The 21,033-nt window shown below is 33.2% G+C and overlaps 1 pseudogene; it reads left to right on the plus strand.

Annotated features, from left to right (window-relative positions):
* Nucleotides 1-204: 204 nt before the first annotated feature.
* Nucleotides 205-21,033, plus strand: part of LOC120176002 — a 38,341-nt pseudogene continuing 17,512 nt past the window's right edge.

A 21,033-nucleotide genomic window follows, 5' to 3' on the forward strand; every position in this document is an offset into this window, starting at 1 on the left:
TGTATCCACATAAGTTTTAAATAAGTTTCCCCAACTATTGCAGACCACGTTGCCTAGAAGCCTGTCTAATCACAAACCATTGGCGTTGAAGGAAGAAATTCAGAAAAAAGTGTACAGTTCTTTCAAATGGTTCACAAACCAGGGGTTTCAAAGGAATAAGTCGATTGTTGCGTCAAATTGATACTAGAGGAGGTAGAGAAGATAATGAGGAGGAAAGAAGAAGATGCAAGGGTTGATAAAAAAAATAGAACTGAATTACCAGAGATGTTGGTGTTAGAGATTCTTTCAAAGCTTCCTGTTAAATCCTTGACCAATTTCAGGTGCGTTGCAAGCCCTGGTCTTCATCTTTTGAAACCCATCATTTCATTACCAAATATCATCAGCCTTAAAAAAACCTTAATCTTCTCCTCAAACGTTGTCACAGTGACACCCGTGATGAAATCCATTATTTCTCTAAACTTTCGACCAAGAAAGGTCAAAACTTTATAGTAAAACACAATATTCACTTGCCCTTTTTCGAGAATTTTGTGTATGGACCTGAAATTGTTGGTCTTTGTAATGGAATATTATGTTTAGCAGAGCCATATATTGGACAAAATGTTTCCCTTTGGAGCCCATCTACCAGAGAGTTTAAAATCCTTCCTCAAACCACAGTCCAACGCCCTCCTGGACAAGATTACACTAGTTTTTATTGCCTTTGTTTTGGGTATGATTCTCAAACTGATGACCTCAAAGTTGTAATATTTGTTACAAATTGTTTTACATGGAAAATGAAGAAGGCAGGATCATTTATAGTCTTTGGATCAATCAAGTTGATTTATATTAGATTAAAGTTGATTAATGGAAAGAAATTTTAGTTCCTCTGGCTCATGCTTATGGTTGTACTTTGTTTAATAATTATGTCAATAGGTTTTATTATTGGCAGTCAGATGGGGATTCTGGTGGTAAACTTATTCTTTCATTTGATATGGTTAGTGAAAAGTTTTACCATTGCCTGAATTTGGTGGGACTTTAACAGAATACTGTTTGCAACTTTTGGACTTCAATGGATTGCTTGGTGCTATTTTTTTACCCAAGGGAAGGAACCGACAAGTCTTTTGATTTATGGGTTATGAAAGGGTCATGGACTAAACAATTCAGCGTTGGACTTCAATGAATTGCTTGGTACTATTTTCTTGGTACTATTTATCGACAGTCGTGGAGGACTGATTGAAGATCCACCCAAGAAAACCCAACAATTTTTTGTTTTTCCCTTATCCAAGTCACAATAGATGTCTGAGAGCCTCACCGTTCTCACCATTGTAATCTTCAATTGATTCCGACCAAAACCCAACCGGGATCGTCTCCTTGCCGACAATCTTTCGTCATCCTCGTTGGGTAAGAACTCCAACCACTTATTTTCGTTGTTTCACCTTGTTTTTGAGCTTGAATTAGTGTTGATTTGGGTTGTTTTTGTTGAATGGATGCCCATGGAGTGATCGGACCACCCAAAACATCGTTCCCATCGCCTCACGCATTGTCACGCGCCGCCTACACTCGTAGCGATGGTCACCGATTTTGAAACCTTATAGAATCGGTCTGAGTCAACTCAGATCAAAACGAGTCAACCCGAACCGGTTTGATTCAACCCAAATCGGCCTGACCCTTTGACCTGATCAATTGATTTTTACTTCGACTTTGATCAAGTTTGATTGTTAACTTTGACCAAAAACTCAATTTTTTTGAAAAGTCATATTTTATGTTTTTCAACGTCCTGAGTTTGAATCCAAAGTTTGTTTTACCAAATTCAAAGCCCATAAGCTATTTTTCACTGATTTACCTTCCTATTTGATCCGATTTTCATGATTAAGATTCATTTCTGATGTAATTTCTTTTGTTATGTATCCGAGATATCATGGAACATCAAATTCAAGTTTGAGAGCGATTGAATGGAGTAAATGGTTGATCGATGTAGCTCAAAAATTGAGGTAATACTTTACTACTCTAGGAATACTTTACGGTACATGCCAGTAATTGGTCAATGCATGATTGAATATGACTTGGATATAAGTTTCGTTTGGTTATTTTAAACCCAATATGATTTCGGTAAAGTGATAAACAAATGATTAAGACTCAGAGGACTCATATAATAGAATTTGATGACCGACTAGTAGTTCTAAGTTCAGTGGTCAATAAATAAATTGGTTAACCTTGAAATCTTCAACTCTGATTATTTTTGTGAAAAGAATTTTAAGGCCATAAAATACCTGGATAATTAAAAAATTACTCTTGAGATGTAAAATGACATGGATTGACCCTGATAGTAGATTTGACCTGAGCATTTGTAATCGACCCGTTAAAATTACTATTTCACCTGTTAAATTCTTATTATGTTTGGAAAAATTTAGTAATTGATTTCTAACCTTTGAGAAGACACTAGACCTAATTTTTTTTATTTTTGTGCAAATACCTAAAGACTAATTTACCGGAATTATTCTTTATGTTCGAGTTGTTTGAAATGATTAAAAAATGAAAAGACTTAATTAAATGGAAAGCATTGATTGAATGAAAGGATTGAAATACCCTTGAACTCTAAAATGACTAAAATACCCTTAAACACTAAAATAACGAAAATACCCCAAGCTTTGAAATGATCGAAATGCCCTTGGGCTCCAAAATGATCGAGGTACCCTCGAGGTTCCAAATGACTTAAACACTCTTACAGCTTGGAATAAGTGAGTACCTTAGATAAATCCTAAAAGTACTAATAAAATTGAAGGTTGTATCACCCCTAAAGGTTGAATCACGACCCTGCTTGCTACTGTTTGATATGAGAATAAAAATAAATACTGCCTGAGTACCTGTTCATCTCCTCAATATTCATCCAATTATGGTTCTGAAGGTGATCAGTAGACTCAATAGTGCAATTAGTATTAAGAAATGAATATTCGTGAAGTTTCTCTACCTGGATACTTGGTAAGCATCGCCTTTGATGGGATCTGTACAGTTCGATCAGACTTGAAAGCCTGTTAAATGCTTAAAATCTAAAATACTATAAATCACTGCTTACCCTTATTAATCTAAATTACCAAAATTTCTCAGGAATCGACTAACAGCCCCTTGTAAGTCTGATTGATGAAATCTCCCTAGGGATTTTTGAATCTTAAATAATTCGAATACAACAGTTCTTGAATGCCCTTAATGATATATCTTAATACTATATGATCCTAATGTATCAATTTCTGAACGACTGATTAATACATTAGCTATCCAATCCTTTTAATAACAATCTTGTTTCTAAAGTTCAATTAGATTGCATAAGTTTTATGGTTCCCTACCTGATTAATACCAAGTACTTTTGGAAAATAACTGGATCCACTAGTGTGTTCCCTATGGACATAGATATTTTCTCTAATTTTTAAAAGTATGACTCTGTTATCTGAAATGAAGTATGATTTCTGATTTCTGTGTCTGATATAATATATCTGATTCTCGATTCCTGATTTCTGATATTATTGTTTACTGTTTGAAAATTCCTTTTTACTAGGGTTTATCTAGGATCTGACATGGAGTCTCTGAGGTGCAGCTCCAATCAAGCTGGTAAATCCTTATAGAGACCTAAGGTGATCCTTGGGTAGGCTTCTACACTATGACTAGGGTAAGTCCTTATCTCTGGCTCCTTTGCTTTGTGCATAGGGTAAGTCCTTACCGCAGACTCCTTTGCTTTGTGCAATTGGTAAGTTCTTACATAAGCTCATTTGCTTCGTGCATAGGGGAAAACCTTATCGCATGCCCATTTTGCATCATGCATAGGGGGAAATTTATCGTATGCTCCTTTTCTTTGTGCATAGGGAAAATTTTCTAGACCCAAGGTGCTCCCTTAGGTTGGCTTCTTTGCCCAATGGGCCTAGGGTAAGTTTTTATGGATGTAGTTTTAGGGAAATACATATTGGTATTCGGTTAGAGGGTATTACTATTGTTTTAAAAATATACTTTTGAACTACTATTGTTTCTAAAAGATTTGTACACTTTTCTCTAGTTTTGTTGGAATGCACTAAACTCCTCAACTTAATATCTTGAATATGTATCTCTGAATGTTTCCTTTGGATTGTAACTCTTTTGACTATTACCTGAAAAACTAATTAATGAATCTAAACTCACCGCTAGAACCTGATGATACATGTATCGCTAAGAAAATTTAAGCTTTACCTGATGGCCTACTGCATTCATTTGGTAGTTTTGTATTTCTGAGCTTCCCAAAGCTCACTCTGTTACTTTCTATTTCAGATTGAAGGTTTTGATCTTGTGCATTTATCAACATCAGTAATGGAGTTCCAATACATTCTTTGTAGAGTATGGTGGATGTATTTAGGGGGCATGTATGCCATATAATGCTTTTATATTAGGGTCTAAAATTTGTTTTTATATAGTGCACTGTTGAATTATGTTTTGATTATAAATTAATTTCTGAACTTATGTTTTTATCTATAAATTGTTTAATGGTTTTTAAATGGTTTAACGAAAATTTTAATTTTGTCTAATTTTCAGTGTGAGTCACTCCGGTTGCCCTAATGTGACACCTCGGATCGGATCACCCGTAGAGATTTGAAGGTGTTACCTTCATCGTATGACTGTAAAAAAAAGGATTTGGCATCTAACTGGATCTGTATTTCCCTAAAAATATTCATATCTAATATTTATGTCTATTTTGTTTGACACAAATGTAATTTATTTTCTGTTATTTAAAATTTATTACCAATACAAATATATTTACTATGATGAGTGAATTAATATAATATCCTAAAATCTTTATGGACTTAAATTGTCACATTCACCATCGAAAAACTACTATTATAATTTTTGTTCCAAATATTTAATTTCATCGACTGAATAGTTTACAAATCCATCGAGTATCATACAAAATTTAAAAGAGGAGTTGATTAATGAATTTACCTCAAAGAATGCTAAGAGGGTGAGATTTTTCAAGTGACAATCTTGTAAATTAGTGAATGCCTTTTATTATTTTAGTTGTATTCTTTTAATAAAATAAAGAAAACAATGTATTTGATGATGTTTAATTATTTTTTATGATTTATTAATAAATTCTTGCTCCACCGCTCAGGACCCCTAAAATATCTGAGAAGGCTCTTAGTATCATACAACATTTAAAAGAGGTTTATAAACCCAGAGCTCCGTTATAATAGTTTGCAAAATAAACTTAATGGCTAGAATTTTTATTTATTCTTTGACAATATGATGGTGCCTCCATTGATATTTTTTCTTTACGTTTAGGCACCGAATTCTCTATAGCTTTTCTAATTGGTTGATTGTTGAATCAAGTGTAAAGTTTTTATACTTATTTAAAATTTTCTTTCGACGACTTTTTAAGGTCTCATACAACTTCTTGAAATTTTTTTCTACAACTTCCTTCCATGATTGAAGAGTTTGATGGTCTAAAATAACCACATTCTCAATTGGAGTTGGGTCTTTTTTTTCCGGACTGAAGCTTGGAAATAATTGACGTAATATCCAACTCCTCATAATTCGAAGATGAATAGTAAAAACGAGATGGAGCTGGAATCATCTAATGAAAATAACTCATTACTAAGATCAAATGAAAATTGTTGTCGTGGTTCCGTTGCTTGAATCTCAATGCTTTCTCTTCCAAAATTTTCTCTTCTATTCTAACAAATTCTACCCTAAACCAAAACCACCTATTTATACAAAGAAAAAAAATAATTAAAACCAAATGGTCAAAATTTTTAAAACCAACTATTAAACGGGGGAATTCGTCATGCTAGAATGATGGGTTCCCCTTAAAAAAATTTAAAATGGTTATCTCTATGGCTATGTATGGGAACTCTTCCTATTGGAATGTTGTTTTCCCTTTAAATTTAAAAAAAAATTGAAAAAATACCAAGGATAAAAATATTTTTTTTGAACTCGTCCTGGTGATACGAGAAGTTCTATTAAATTGAATTTAAACAATAAATATTGTAGAACTCGTCCTGTTGAAACAACAAGTTCCATTAAATTAATATATTTCAAAGAATTGTCTTGTGGACATAGCAAATTCCATAAATACTATAACAAATGACCTAGATCTCAAAATAAATTTCCAACTCCTTCGTTTCGAAAAAATGTTTATGCCTACAATAATGTTATGCATGTGAGTGCTATAAATTAAATGCAAATTTGTGCAAGTATACATAATCGAACTAGTAATTAATAGTGAGTGAGTATCGTCTCCACAGGGATTGAAGGAATTTCCAAGCTAAGCTAATGCACCAAAAATATATGAATTAAATATAGTCTTTACGGTAGTATAAACAAATGAGTAAGAATGTTGTGACAAAGTATTGAAGTGTGAATTGTGAAATGTTATGGAAAACAATGAAATAAAGTCAAAAAATTGTTATGACAAAATACAGTTGAGCATTGGGGTATGAAATAAGATAACTTTAAAATATCTCACAAACAAGCTACAATAAGGATAAATGACCTATCTCTAGTAAGGAACCTGACAGAGAAAATGCTACGACAATACCTCTCAGTGTAAACTGCAACATAATCCTATCGGTTAAGTTCTTCTTTTAGTCGTTGAAACACTTCCTTATCTCTAAGGCAAGTTAAAACCTAGCCATCCCAAATTAGCTCCATTGTTCAAGTCAATCTAACCTAACTCTCTCGATATTAGACATCAAAACTTAGAAAATTACTAACTCTTGAAAGCTCTTACAAGTGTAAGATATTAACATTTAAACAACGAACAAACCAACATTTAAACATGGAACCATAAATCATTCATTAAAAACAAAATATAATTATCCAAAGCAAACCCACACCAAATAAGGTTAGTTCATGGTGGGTATAAATCATCCACAAGAATAATCATTTGTTCCAAAACCCACAAATAAATATAAGTGAAAAACAACGAAGCAGAAGAGAACTCCCAAGTGTTGCTATGAGCTTTCTTTAACCACCGTGAACCACCTTAGCAAGCTAGCTTCTCTCAAAGGCCTAGCTTGCTATCCCCTTAGAGCTTGGCTATGGAGAACACCACGAAATAAGGAAGAAAATAAATAAAATAAAATAATGGAGCTCTTTGTTTTGCCCCTAGTTTGCCACACCCTTTTCTCTTCCACTCTTATCTTATTTATACTAAAAAAAAACTCTCCATCTTCCAAGAACTCTTAAATTCACAATAAAATACTCTAACTCCCAAGAGACTCTTAAATTACCCCATTAAATATGATATTTTATTTCCTTTTATAACATAAGGAAATATTCTCATCATATTCTTAGGTTGGGCAATTGGTAGAGGAGGTTTCATGTGTTGACAGCTGGCAACTATTAAAGATATCTTCATCATTTTTGTCTTTTTCTGCGGCCAGAAATGCTGTTTAAAATATTGTAGCATTTATCCAATTCTCCTTCAGTCCTTTAGCATCAGTTACATGTACATCGTCAACAAAACACGACCTTTCCCATTATGCAACAACAATTTCAACAATAAAATGCTACTGTAAAATTAAAACTACCAAATGCAACTTTATAGACTTAAATGCAACTATATGTAGTTAAACGAGCTTTTTAAACAACCAAAACCTAAGTGAAAGAACACAAAATATGACATTTTTACAAGGTTATCAAATATCCAGCTAAAAAGCAAGTCAACTCGATTTATAATAATTAAAAAATAAAAATATATTGATAAAATGTTCTCTTACTATTTTGCTATAAATTCTGATCAAATAATAATCTTCAAATTATTATAAAGTACAATCACGTTAAGAAAACTAAATGTATACATAAAATAAGTTTACATAATGACAAAAAAAAGTTAGCTAGAACAATAAGCAAATGATAAAGACAAAAAAATTTGCTACGACCAGTGATAAATCTAGAAATATTTTTAGGATGGACACATGTATATTAATAATATAAATTTTTCGTATGAGGTAGACACAAATAAAATTTCAGGGTGGGCACCCTCAATAAAATGAATTAATAATATAAAAAATTCTAATTTCTATGCCCACCCTGGACAAAGCATACATTCGCCACTGGTCACAACAATAAGCAAATTACAAAAATTATGTTGATTATATATAGAGAGAGAGCATGTTACTTGCATGCAACATTTATAAGAGTTATAAAAAATAACTGAATTTACAATAGAAAACATTATAAATATCGTCGAGTATTGATTATAATAATGTGGTCGAAAACTACATTAAGAGTTAGGCACGGCTTACCAAATCCAGGTGACTGTATTTATTTCCTTTCTGTTTGCTTATTAGTTCATATATTGTTTTAAACAAAATCTTTAAAAATTTAACTGTTTTATGTAAATGTATATGAAAGCATGCAATAGCTAGGGATAGAACAAATGGGGCAGGTAGGGCAGTCGTCATCCTAAAATTCTCAAAATCTTTTATATTTTAGATTTTTTTATATTTCATGTGATTCTATATATGTTGAAGAAGATGACTAGTTTGTTTAGGTTTCTATTTGTTTTTTGTTGTTTTAGTGCATTTGTGAAATTTATGCCTAGCAAATCAACTCTTATCACCATATCTAATAACTTGCATATCATTATTTGCAGGTGCATATGCATGCCAAAATGGAGCACTTTTCATACTTGAAATGTACTTTATAGAGCTCGATGTCTCAAATACTTGAATGCATTTTGAAGATGAATATAGGAACTTTTAGTATTGTTGTTGTTATTGTTATGTCTTATAATCAGTGAAGCCATTGTTATGAACGCTACTGTTAAATGTAAGATACGAGTACATATAGATATGAGTACGTGCAAACCAAGTACATTTTATGGAGAGGGTCTCTTTGGCCATTCGATAGACATCTCCTTGTCTCCTATCACTTAGTTGCATCGCCATCCCATTCAATCTACCCTGCACAATACTTCCAAGGCTTGGTATACCATCGAGATGTTGGATTAAAATCTATAATTATGCGTTTATTTTTAATATATATTGTTATCATAAAATATAACATAAATTACGTAATTTGATACTATTAAAGTGTAGATACTATTAAAGTCATAAGGTATTAGAAGTGTCATCGAAATAAAAGTGTAGATACTATTAAAGTTGTATTTATAATTTGATAAGGGACAAAGTTATAAATACAGACAATAATTGTTTTACTTTTTCATTTTTATGAATTAATCACTGATATCCGATCTATTGACCAACTAGTCTAGATCGGGTACTGCAAATGCGAAGGCGATCCTCTCAACCTAATATGCTTGTCAAAACCCCTTTTTGAAATTAAAAAAAATAAAAAATTTAAATTTATTTAAATTTAGGGACCAAATTGCAAGTTTTTAGAACTTACAGTTTGGTTTAGAATCTGTAGAAAGTTCAGTGACTTCACCCTAAATTTTACCTTTTTCTGTCAGTCAGTATGGAAAAATAAACAATAGAATTGGTGACCTGAGAGATTTAAACCCCTATCCCCAAGTATGGTCACCCATGCCCTAACCATTTAGGCTAGGTACTATTACTGATATTTTTAAGTAAATATATAGTTTAATGTTTAAGGTTTGAGATTTAAATCCCTAAAATCCCCAAATTGAAAACCCATCATTCAACCAGACACTACCCTCGTTTAAATCATCATCGACCAGTGACCAAAACCCGAGCGACATTGCACCAAATAATGATATCGTTTGTCGCAAATCGCCACTCAATAGTGCAACGAAAAACCCAAATAGCCGTAGTTGTTTTTTGTCATTTCGTTGTTGTCGAACCGTCGATGAGCCTCACTTCTCACACCAGGTGAACCATCTAATTGTTCCGCTTCTTCGAATTCTAGTGGAGTCACCATCGCTGTCGCGGTGGAAGAGATCGAAGAGAGGAGTTTGATCGTTCGAAAAAGCTTTATTTCGACATCTTTCGTCATTCATCACTATGAAGCAACACTTACACTAGACTCCTGGGCCAACGATCTATCGATCTAAAATTTTCATTGTCCGACGACGATAGGAGCTGCCGTATGCACTGCTCTTTGCGAGTGACCGTCTTTTGTCATTCAGGGGGTTTGTTGACCTACTGAATCAGTCTAAACCAGTTGAACTGATATGAACCTATTGGCCAGTCTAAACCAATCTATTTGAGTCAAGCTGAGCCGAGTAGTTGGTCAGGTGTTGATTGGCCATTGATCGGGCATTGATCGGGTGTTGACTGGCCGTTGACCATCCGTTATCCGCCGTTGACTTTTTCCAAGAACACCTATCATGATGTTTTTTGATGTCTTAAGTTCGTTTTTGAGGGATGTTTCTCCAAATTCAAACCCGATAAGCTATTTTTCACTGATTAACCTGTTAATTCAATCTGTTTTTTGCAATTAAGCTTTATTTTTTATGTAATTTATGCTGATATGTATCTGAGATATTATTCAATGTTGGATTCAAGTTTGAAAGAGATCAAATAGAGTTTGAATGTTTGATCAGTGTAGCTCAAGAATTGAGGTAATACTTTACTACCCTATGCATGATGTACGATACATATTAGTATTGCTAAGTGCATGAAAGAATATGTCTCGTCTCATCTGTATAGTTAATAATTTCTAAACTCGATTTGAATGCGGTAAAAATTAAGTAACTAAATAAAACTTTGATGGATCATATAAGAAATTAGAAGATTTATAAGGAACAATTTGAAGTTCCATGATTAACCAGTGAAGCATTTAACCTCATAACCCTTGAAATTTGATTATTGTTGTTAAAAATTGAAACACAAAAATACCTAGATGAGAAATTATAGAATTACCCTTGAGAGGTAAAAATAGCATGTATTGACCCTGATTGATAAAGTACCCTGTGAATTTGTATCTAATCCAATAAATTAATGATTTAACTGTTAAGTTCCTATTTTGTATGAATTTTTTTTGATAAATAGTCTGCAACCTCTAAGAAGGCACTAGACCCAGAATTTCTGATTTATGAGCATACACCCGAAGGCTAACTTATCAAAAGTACTCTTATTGTCAGAATTGTTTGAAATGATTGAAATAAATGATAAGTTTGAATTAAATGGAAATACTGGACGGAAGAAAATGATTGAAATACCCTTGAAGTTTGAAATAACATAAAATACCCCCAAGCCCTGGAATGACTGGATACCTCTAAGCTCTGAAATGAATAAATCTACCTCAAATACCAGAATTATCTAAATACTCTTATGGCTTGGATTAAGTAAATGCCTTTGGATAACTTCTGAAGATAATGGTGAAGTTTAAAATGATGTAACGACCCTGAGGTTTTTAGAGTACGATCTAAGTAGGTCGATCATCCTTAATACTATTACCATATAGGAAGTAAATAAATACTACTTAAATACATGTTCGTCTCCTTATTATTCATCCAAAGATGGTTCTAAAGGTGATCAGTTCGATTATGCGATGTAGCCAGTTTTAAGAAATGAGTATTCATGAAGTTTCTCTACCTTCATAATTGATAAGTATTGCCTTTGTTGGGAATTGTACATTGCGATTGGAATTGAAAACAAGTTAAGATGATTGAAATCTGGAATTCTATAAATCACTACGTGCCCTTATTAAACTGATTTCTCATGAATCAAATGATGACTGCCTTTATAAGCCTGATTGATGGAATCACTTTAGGAATGTTCGAATCCTAAATAAATTTTGATGCAATAATTCTTTAACACCTTGTTAATATATCTGAATATTATGATCTTAATAAATCACTCCCTAAATTATTGATGAATTCCTTAGATATCAAACCTCCTTTTTATAGGGATATCATTTCTAAAATTCAATAAGTTTGCAGAAGTTTCGTGTTTTCACCAGTTGATAATTACCAAGTACCTTCAAAAAATAATTGGTTCCTCTAGTGTATTCCCGTTGTGCTACATGATTATTTTATCTGTTCTGAAATATGATTCACTGAAGTTACTGAATTACTGAATATTTTAACTGTTCGATATTTTATCTTTCTGATGTATTGATTTATTGTTTATGAACTATGGCTACATGATATGTGCTCTCTAGATACTTGTTTTCACTAGAAAATATAATTATGTTTGATTTATGGATCATGGAAATTGCTAGATTACAATATAAACTGATTTATTGGGGCACTGTTTGGATATGATTCTACAGTGTGGAGGTTCAGCTCTGATCAAGCTGGTAAATCCTTACGGGCCTAAGGTGACACTTGGGTAGGCTCTAAGGCCCTAAGTTATTTCCTTGAGTAGGCTATAATGCCCTAAGGTATTCCCTTGGGTAGGCTTTTAGGACCCAAGGTACACTCTTGGGTAGGCTCTCAGACCCCATGATAATCCCTTAAGTTGGCTCCAACCCCCAATAGGCCTAGGGTAAGCCCTTATGGATGTAGTTATGAGGAATTGTTTATCGATGTTCAGTTAAAGGGTATTACTCTGGTTTTAAAATAAGTTTTAAACTACTAATGTTTTTAAATAATCTGTACACATTTCTCTATTTTATTGGAACACACTAGACTCCTGATTTAATCTTTTGAATCTATCTTTCTGAATACTTCCTTTATACCGTAAATTCATGTTTGTAACGGAAGACTTAGCTAAGGGAATCTAAAATCACTGCTAGAATTTGATGATGTTTGTCCTGCTAAGGGAAGCTATACTTTACCATATACATGATGACCTATTGCATTCATCTGGTAGTTCTGTATTACTGAGCTTTCCATAACTCACTCTGCTACTTACCATTTCAGGTTAAAGAGTTTGATCACGTGCTTTTATCGACATCAATAAAGAAGTTTCACCGGCGTTGCTTGCGGAGTATATGCATGTAAATTAGAGTGCCTGGAGTTTGTATTATGTTTTATATTCGAGGTTGAAACTTGTTTTATTACTTGATAATATTGAATTATATTTTTAATATATAAATAATTTATTGAACTTGTATTTTATCTATGAATTATTTTACAATTTAAATATATAAATAAAAATTTTAAATTTTCCAAGATTTTGATCTAGTTCACTCTGGAGACCCTAACGTGACACATCAGATTGGATTAGATCACTTGTATCAGTATGAGAGTGTTACATTTAGTGGCATCAGAGCTTAGGTTAGGTCGAGTCGAGTCTTCTGGTAGATTGGCCGATCAAAGATCATAGGATGTTTGGTCTGTAAATACCCCTAGATTATGTCCGTACTCTTCTGAGCTGGAACTCTGATGTCAAATAATCATTCTGTAATAAATATAACAAAGTATCTTATATGTTATGACTCAATGTATGTAAAAAAGGAATATTGTTAGTATTCATCCCAATTTTGGAAGTTATCATGCGAGTAAAATTATACCAAAGTATCTTATTTGTTATGAATCAATATGTGCAAAAAAGGGAATATTGTCAGTATTCGTCCCAATTTTGGAAGTTACCCCGCACGTAACGTGGAAGATTATTTGTTCGAGAATTTTGACCTGACTTCTAACTTGAATTTGAGTTTTGTTACTCCTTAAACGTTCTGTGATAATAAGCTCGTAGCCAAACCTTATAAGTCAAGTTTCGATATTAAGAATTGCTACCCAAGTGGGCCAAAGAGCAATGTATTTGGTTCAAGCTTTAACAAGGTGTTTTCCCTCTAAAGTTCTGCATTGATGAAAAAAATTGAAGAATTTTTGGAATCATTCTTGTTCAAATTTTATGAGATTAAAACCCGATAGGTGCAAAACCATAAACCTAAATGAGTTGAAATGTATAAGATTAAAGGAAAATGTTAGTATACTTGGTAAAATTGTAAATCTCGAGACGATTATGTTACAACTGGAAGTAAATAGTTATGTCTGTATGTTGCACTGAAGTTAAGAAAGTATTAGTCTGATTAAGGATTGATATTTAAGGTATGTTTGGTTTTCCGAGGAGAATTCTGTTCAGATTTTGGAATTTTGATATGGAAGATTTTTGTCAAGAACGCTTATTCAGATGGTTAAAGTCTATTAGAGGAATCATTTTCATGTAAAAGATACCTGAGAGATTGAAGAATTAATGCAAGCTCAGTTTTTATATTTCTTTAACTTAGGTAAATTTCAGACAAAATTTCTATGAAGGAGGGGAGAATTGTCACAACCCCCATTTTGAAAAAAAATATAAATTTATTTAAATTTAGGGATAAAATTACAAGTATTCAGAACTTGTAGCCCCATTTAGAATATATAGGAAGTTTAAGGACTTAACCCTAAATTTTTCCTTTTTCCATCGGTAGGGAAAAAATAAAAAATGGATTTGATGACCTGAGGGGTTCGAACACTTGTCCCTCAAGTATGCTCGCTCATACCCTAACTGTTTAGGCTAGGCATTATTATTGATATTTTTAAGTAAATAGACACTTGTCCAGCACACTTGTCGCTCCCTGCGCATGGGCATCGTCTGTCATCCAGGGGGTTTATTGACTGGCTGAACCGGTTGGGCTGGTATGAACCGAGCTATTTGAACTGAGATATTTGAACCGAGCTGAGCCGTGTCGAGCCACGCTGAGTCGTTGACCTGGCGTTGACTTGGCATTGACCGGTCGTTGATCAACCGTTGAAATTTCCCGGGATCACCATTCTTGATTTTTTTGACTTCTTGAGTCCATTTTTAGGTATGTTTCGCCAAATTCAAATCTAGAAAGTTATTATCACTGATTAACCTTCTGATTCAATCTATTTTTCGTAATTAAGCTCTGTTTATGATGTAATTTCTATTGATATGTACCTGAGATATTATTGGACGTTGGATTCAAGTTTGAAAGAGATCGAATAGAGTTTGAATGTTTGATCGGTATAGCTCAAGAATTGAGGTAATACTTTACTACCATATGCATGCTTTACGATACATGTTGGTATTGCTAAGTGCATTGATGAATATGTCTCATCTCATCTGTATAGTTAATAATTTCTAAACTCGATTTGAATGCAATAAAAAGTAAGTAAATGAATAAAAAATATTATGGATCGTCTAAGAAATTATAAGATTTATAAAGAACAATTCCAAGTTTCGTGATTAACGAGTGAAGCATTTAGCCTTATAACCCTTAAGATTTGATTACTATTGTTAAAAATTAAAACACTAAAAATACCTAGATGAGAAATTATAGAATTACCCTTGAGATGTAAAAATAGTTCGGATTGACCCTGGTTGAGAAAGTACTTGAGAATTCATATCTAATCCGTTAAATTATTGATTTAACTATTAAGTTCCTATTTTGTACGGAAGATTACAGATAAACAGTTTGTAACCTCTAAGAAGGCAATATACCTAGAATTTATGATTTATGAGCATACACCCGAAGGCTGACTTATCGAAAGTACTCTTATTGTCAGAATTATTTGAAATGATTGAAATAAATGACAAGTTTGAATTAAATGAAAAGACAGGACGGAAGGAAAGGATTGAAATACCAAGTGTGAATTAACAAAAAATATCCCTAAACCCTAGAATGACTGAATACCCTTATGCTCTAGATTGAATAAATCTACCTTGAATACCATAATGATATAAATATCCTCATGACTTGGATTAAGTAAATTCCTTTGGATAACTTCTGAAGATAACGGTGAAGCTTAAAATGTTGTAACATCTATGAGGTTTTTAGAGTACGACCTAACAAGGTCAACCATCCCTAATACTATTACCATACGGGAAGTAAATAAATACTGCTTAAATACATGTTCGTCTCCTTATGATCTGTCCAAATATGGTTATGAAGGTGATCAATTCGATTTTGCATTGTAGCCAATTTTAAGAAATGAGTATTCGTGAAGTTTCTTGTTGCGTGTGTGAGTACTATAAAATTATTTGCAAATGTTGTGCAAGAATACACAATCACAATAAGTAATAAAGTGATGAGTGAGTATGGTCTCTACAAGGATTGATGGAAATTATGAGTTTAATAAATCAAAGAACTGCATTATCTAAGTAGAGTTAGTGTGATGGTATGTACCAATGAAAATGCTGAAACAAAATGAAATGTATGTTGGTGGGGATGGAATGATGGTGTAATGTGATAACAAGTGGAGATGTTGTGGTAAAAAGGATGTAATTGTCGTGACAAAATAAATTATTTGTGCTCATAGTTTAGTAAATTTGACTTTCGAAAAGTCAATAAAAGACAATTTTAATGGGACAGAGGAAGTATTAACGTTCTAATCATTTATTTTTTTATATTAACACCAACTTCAAATTTTATATTAAGGGATGAACTTCTAAAATTTTAGATTGAGAATGGAGAAGAGATGAAAATAGATTACCAATAGAAAATAATGAATTTAAAAATTTTAAGGTGTTCGCTCTCCTCAATCCATCCCTATTAAAAACTCAACTATTTTATGAAAAATTTAAAACTAATTTCTTATTTATATTTTAATAATATTTATATTTATTATTAATAATTTTAGAATTATTTTATTATGTATATTCTAATAATAGTTTTTAAACAAGATTATGATGATACTAATTTATTTTATATTGATAAATAATAATTTTAAATTTTAATAAATTTTACTAATGTAATTAGTTTTACTTCTAAATTGAGTATGATAGAATTTTATATTTATGAGGTGTCTAATTCAATATGGTGTTATTTAACTCAATTGAGAAAGTAAGCAAAATTAAAGTATAAAATAAAATTATATATCCATAAGGTTATAATAGTAATTTAGTTTTATTGGTATACTAATAATTTTAATTAAATTATTTTTAATATATTTTACTAAGATAAATAAATATTATTAGCGTTTATGGGTTGGGAACTTAGGATACATTGTTTTTGTTTCATAAAAGAATCATGTATGCCATAATGCCATAATGTAAGAATCATATATATATCTTTCAATTTTAAATTTTTTTATTTGTCTAGATTGATTATAAAATAATATCTACTTAGAAGCTTTCTTAACAATTGCCAACGCATGTACGCGCTGCAGAGGAATGTAGATTACCATTTGGATGTTATTACAGTGTTTTTGTTTCATAAAAGAATCATGTATGCCATAATTTGAATGGAACTGATCATGTTGGCAGGGTGCCCCCGAGAAATGGAGATTAATCAGGGCTCATGGAACCGCTGTAGGCTTCCAACGGACGATGACATGGGAAACAGTGAAGTTGGTCACTATGCGTTTGGTGATGGACGCATTTTCGCTCAAGGGTATGCTTCCTTCCTCGATTTTACTCGCCTTTTTTGCGTGCGTGTGCGTGAGTGAGAACCGACACTGTCCCTATTAATGCAAATAGTATTCATTTGAAACTGCAGGGTTAAGCTTGTTGATCTTGCTCTTGCCTCTGGTAAAATTTACGAGGGAGAAGGATTTAAGTATATAAGTGAATCTTTTGAAAAGGGAACTCTGCACCTGATCGGATTACTTAGCGATGGCGATGTTCACTCCCGACTTGATCAGTTGCAGGTAATTTTGGTGATTCAGGACAGGCTCCTACCTTTTGGATGTTCATGATAATTCATTTCCAAAATGTATGCAGTTGTTACTGAAGGGAACTAGTGGCATGGTGCTAAAAGGATTCGAGTTCACATTCTCACAGATGGTCGTGATGTTGCAGATGGATCGAGAGTAGGCTTTGTGGAGACTCTTGAGAATGACCTTGCATATTTACGTGAGAAAGGTGTTGATGCTCGGATTGCTTTGGTGGAGGCCGCATGTATGTCACAATGGACAGCTACGAGGTGAGAAATCAGCGTTTTATTCACCTTTTTTGGCCCCTTGACTCGAGGTGTTTCTTCGCTCTTGTGAGATTATCTTTTGCAGAATGATTGGGATGTTGTGAAAAGAGGATGGGATGCTCAAGTTCTGGGTGAAGTCCCACACAAGTTCACAAATGCTGTTGAAGCTGTAAAGAAACTGAGGGAAAATGCAAAATGATCAGTACTTACCTACATTTGTTGTTGTTGATGAGAACAACAAGGCTGTCGGTCCAATTGTAGATAGTGATGCTGTTGTTACTTTCAACTTCCGTGCAGATCGAATGGTTATGCTGGCTAAGGCACTCGAATAACAAGATTTTGACAAATTCAATCGTGTACGATACCCTAAAATCTGATATGCGTGTATGCTTCAGTACGATGGCGAGTTGAAGCTTCCAAGTCACTACCTTGTTTCTCCTCCCTTTATCGATAGAACATCCTGTGAATATTTGGTGCACAACGGTATCCGAATTTTCGCCTGCAGGTATGCTTAGAGCAAGTCATTATAATCCATGACTATGATGTTTCTTACTTTAACAAAGAAGTGTTCCTGTATCAACAGTGAGACTGTCAAATTTGGTCATGTCACTTTCTTCTGGAATGGAAATCGCTCTGGCTATTTCAACCCTGAATTGGAAGAATATGTGGAAATTCCTAGTGATATTGGCATTACATTCAACGTTCAACCAAAGATGAAGGCATTGGAGATCGCGGAGAAGGCTAGAGATGCGATTTTGAGCCGCAAATTCGACCACGTACGTGTGAACATACCAAATGGTGACATGGTGGGACATACAGGAGATATCCAGGCTACAATTGTGGGATGTAAGTCTGCTGATGAAGCTGTCAAGGTGTGATGACTCTAGTTCAATCTTTCATCTTCACTCGGAACTTTTAATAGAACTTTTCTTACTATGTTGGGCTGCAGTTGATCCTTGACGCCATAGAGCGAGTTGGTGGAATATTTGTGGTAACCGCTGACCATGGCAACGCGGAGGACATGGTGAAGAGGAGTAAGTCCGGGGAACCTCTATAAGATAAAAGTAGGGAGCTCCGAATACTCACCTCTCATATTTGTCACCCTGTAAGTTCCAACATCTTTCTCCTTGTTCTGTCGGTGTAAAGTTGAACTCAATTTGGTGATGCATATTTTGGAAATTGTGAATTAGGTGCCTATTGCAGTATGAGGTCGGGGATTGGCAGCCGGTGTTAGGTTCCAGAGAGATGTTCTGGACGGTGGACTCGCCAATGTGGCTGCAACTGTGATGAACCTCCATGGCTTTGTAGCTCCTAGTGATTATGAGCCAACACTCATTGAAGTGGTAGACAAGTAGGTTAAACGAGATCATGTCATTTACCAAAACAACAATTTAGAGTAGGATTATCTGGTTGCGGAAAAGAAAAGACGATTGGCGTTTGACCTAGTGTTGTGATCTAACAATGAAATATCCTATTTCAATATTATCATTATTTCGATCGAATCAAGTAATCTCCATATATTGATAGTGGTTCGGTATGATAATTAGAGATTAAAAAAAATAAAATTATAAACAAAACACATAAATTTTACATTAAAAATCTTAAACGATAAAATTCACGAGCAAAGAAAGAGAAATTTTTTTGTGTGAGGGACAAATACAAGATAATTTCACAAAGGTATATAAAATCATAAAATCATAATTACAAATATATAATTATACGGGCACGTAAACTTTAATTTAGTTAAATAAACTTTTTGAATCATATAATAATGAAATTTAAATAATTAATTTTAACATAAAATTTTGTATTAAAAAAATAATATTTTCTTTAAAGATTTTAAATTCAAATAGTTACATTTACATTTATAAAGTGTATATAGATTATCAAAACATAAATGATTCTGATTATTTCTTATTGTATTCCTTAGTTTGAAAATAAATGCTCAAGGAGGTGCAACGCCTTCGTGTTTATACTAATAAAATATTTTTAGGATGAATATGTATGTATTAATAATATAACTTTTTCGGACACTATCATTAAAATAAATAATTAACTTAAAGAAATTCAAATTTAAAGTAGGTCTATCCTAAAAAATACATACATCCATCACTAATTATAGTGACGAAAGAATAAGGTTCTCAAATTGGTTGGTGGTGGAGAACAATACCAGGTGAATGCGTTTGATATATCCGTTAACTACTTCTAACATGAATCCCGGGGAATGCCAAAAAAGTTGGTTACGACTGAAGCTTCTTTGAATAATAACAAATGAGTCACAATGGTTTTAAGCGATTCATCTCTTCTAGTTGAGATGGAGAATCACAATCGATTGTCAGATGATAATTAATCGGTGTTAAAGTTTTTTTGTTCCCAAGGTAATATAAGAGAAATGAATAAAAAACGAGAATCCAAATATTTCTCTCGATCTTGACAAAATGATTTTATATTGATTTTTAATATCAGTGTCAAATGTAAAGTCATAACGATTATATATAAACAGAATGAATATACTTAATTGACAAAGTTAGCAGATCACATGAAAGTAGATCACGTGAACATATTGATGATCACATAAAAATCATAATTGGTTAGTGTAGACACTTATTTTCGTCCGATTAAATTATAAATTATAATATATATATATATATATATATATATATATATATATATATATATATATATATATGTTTATTTAAATGTTACATTTTTTATGTACAGGTCACACAACCCAAAACCAATGACCCAAGTGGCCTAGCATGACCCAAACCATAGGAGACCTGATGCCCAGCGACCAAAACTCCAGTGGAGTAGCCAGACCCGAACCCACATACGCGACTCGTCTGCAACCCGAACTGGCCCACTTGTGTCCGACCCAACATGAAACCCTAGGGTAGATTAGGGTTTTTGATGTTCCAGCCGCTTTCCACCTCTCACCCCAGCGCTGCACTGTTCGAAGCCCCCACATCCGGAGTCTTCATGCCACACATAGCTAACCGGTCGATTTTCTTGACGTTGTGGTTTCATGGAAATAACAAAAAACAAGTCAGTCCCACGGGACTCTCAACAAACCGGGATTAGAGAGCAATTTCAACGCAACTAGGACTTCTAAAAATAGGATATTTTGTGTACTATAAATTAATGTAATCACCACACACAAGAGGACATAGGATTTATGCACAAGGATTAGGCACAAAATACCAGGAAAATACGACCCAAAAAAGAGTGATTTCGAAGCATTTGTAAACGATTTGAAAAGGGCCGGTGAAAAATGGGGGTTTCGAAGTTTTCGAACCCAGATCTACTCCCTGAGGCTTGTTTTCTTAAAAAAATATTTTAGTTTTCGAAACGAAGGAGTCG

The sequence above is a fragment of the Hibiscus syriacus genome, unplaced genomic scaffold (genome assembly GCF_006381635.1).
Source record: "Hibiscus syriacus cultivar Baekdansim isolate YM2019G1 unplaced genomic scaffold, ASM638163v2 tig00003398_pilon, whole genome shotgun sequence".
Taxonomy (NCBI): Eukaryota; Viridiplantae; Streptophyta; class Magnoliopsida; order Malvales; family Malvaceae; genus Hibiscus; species Hibiscus syriacus.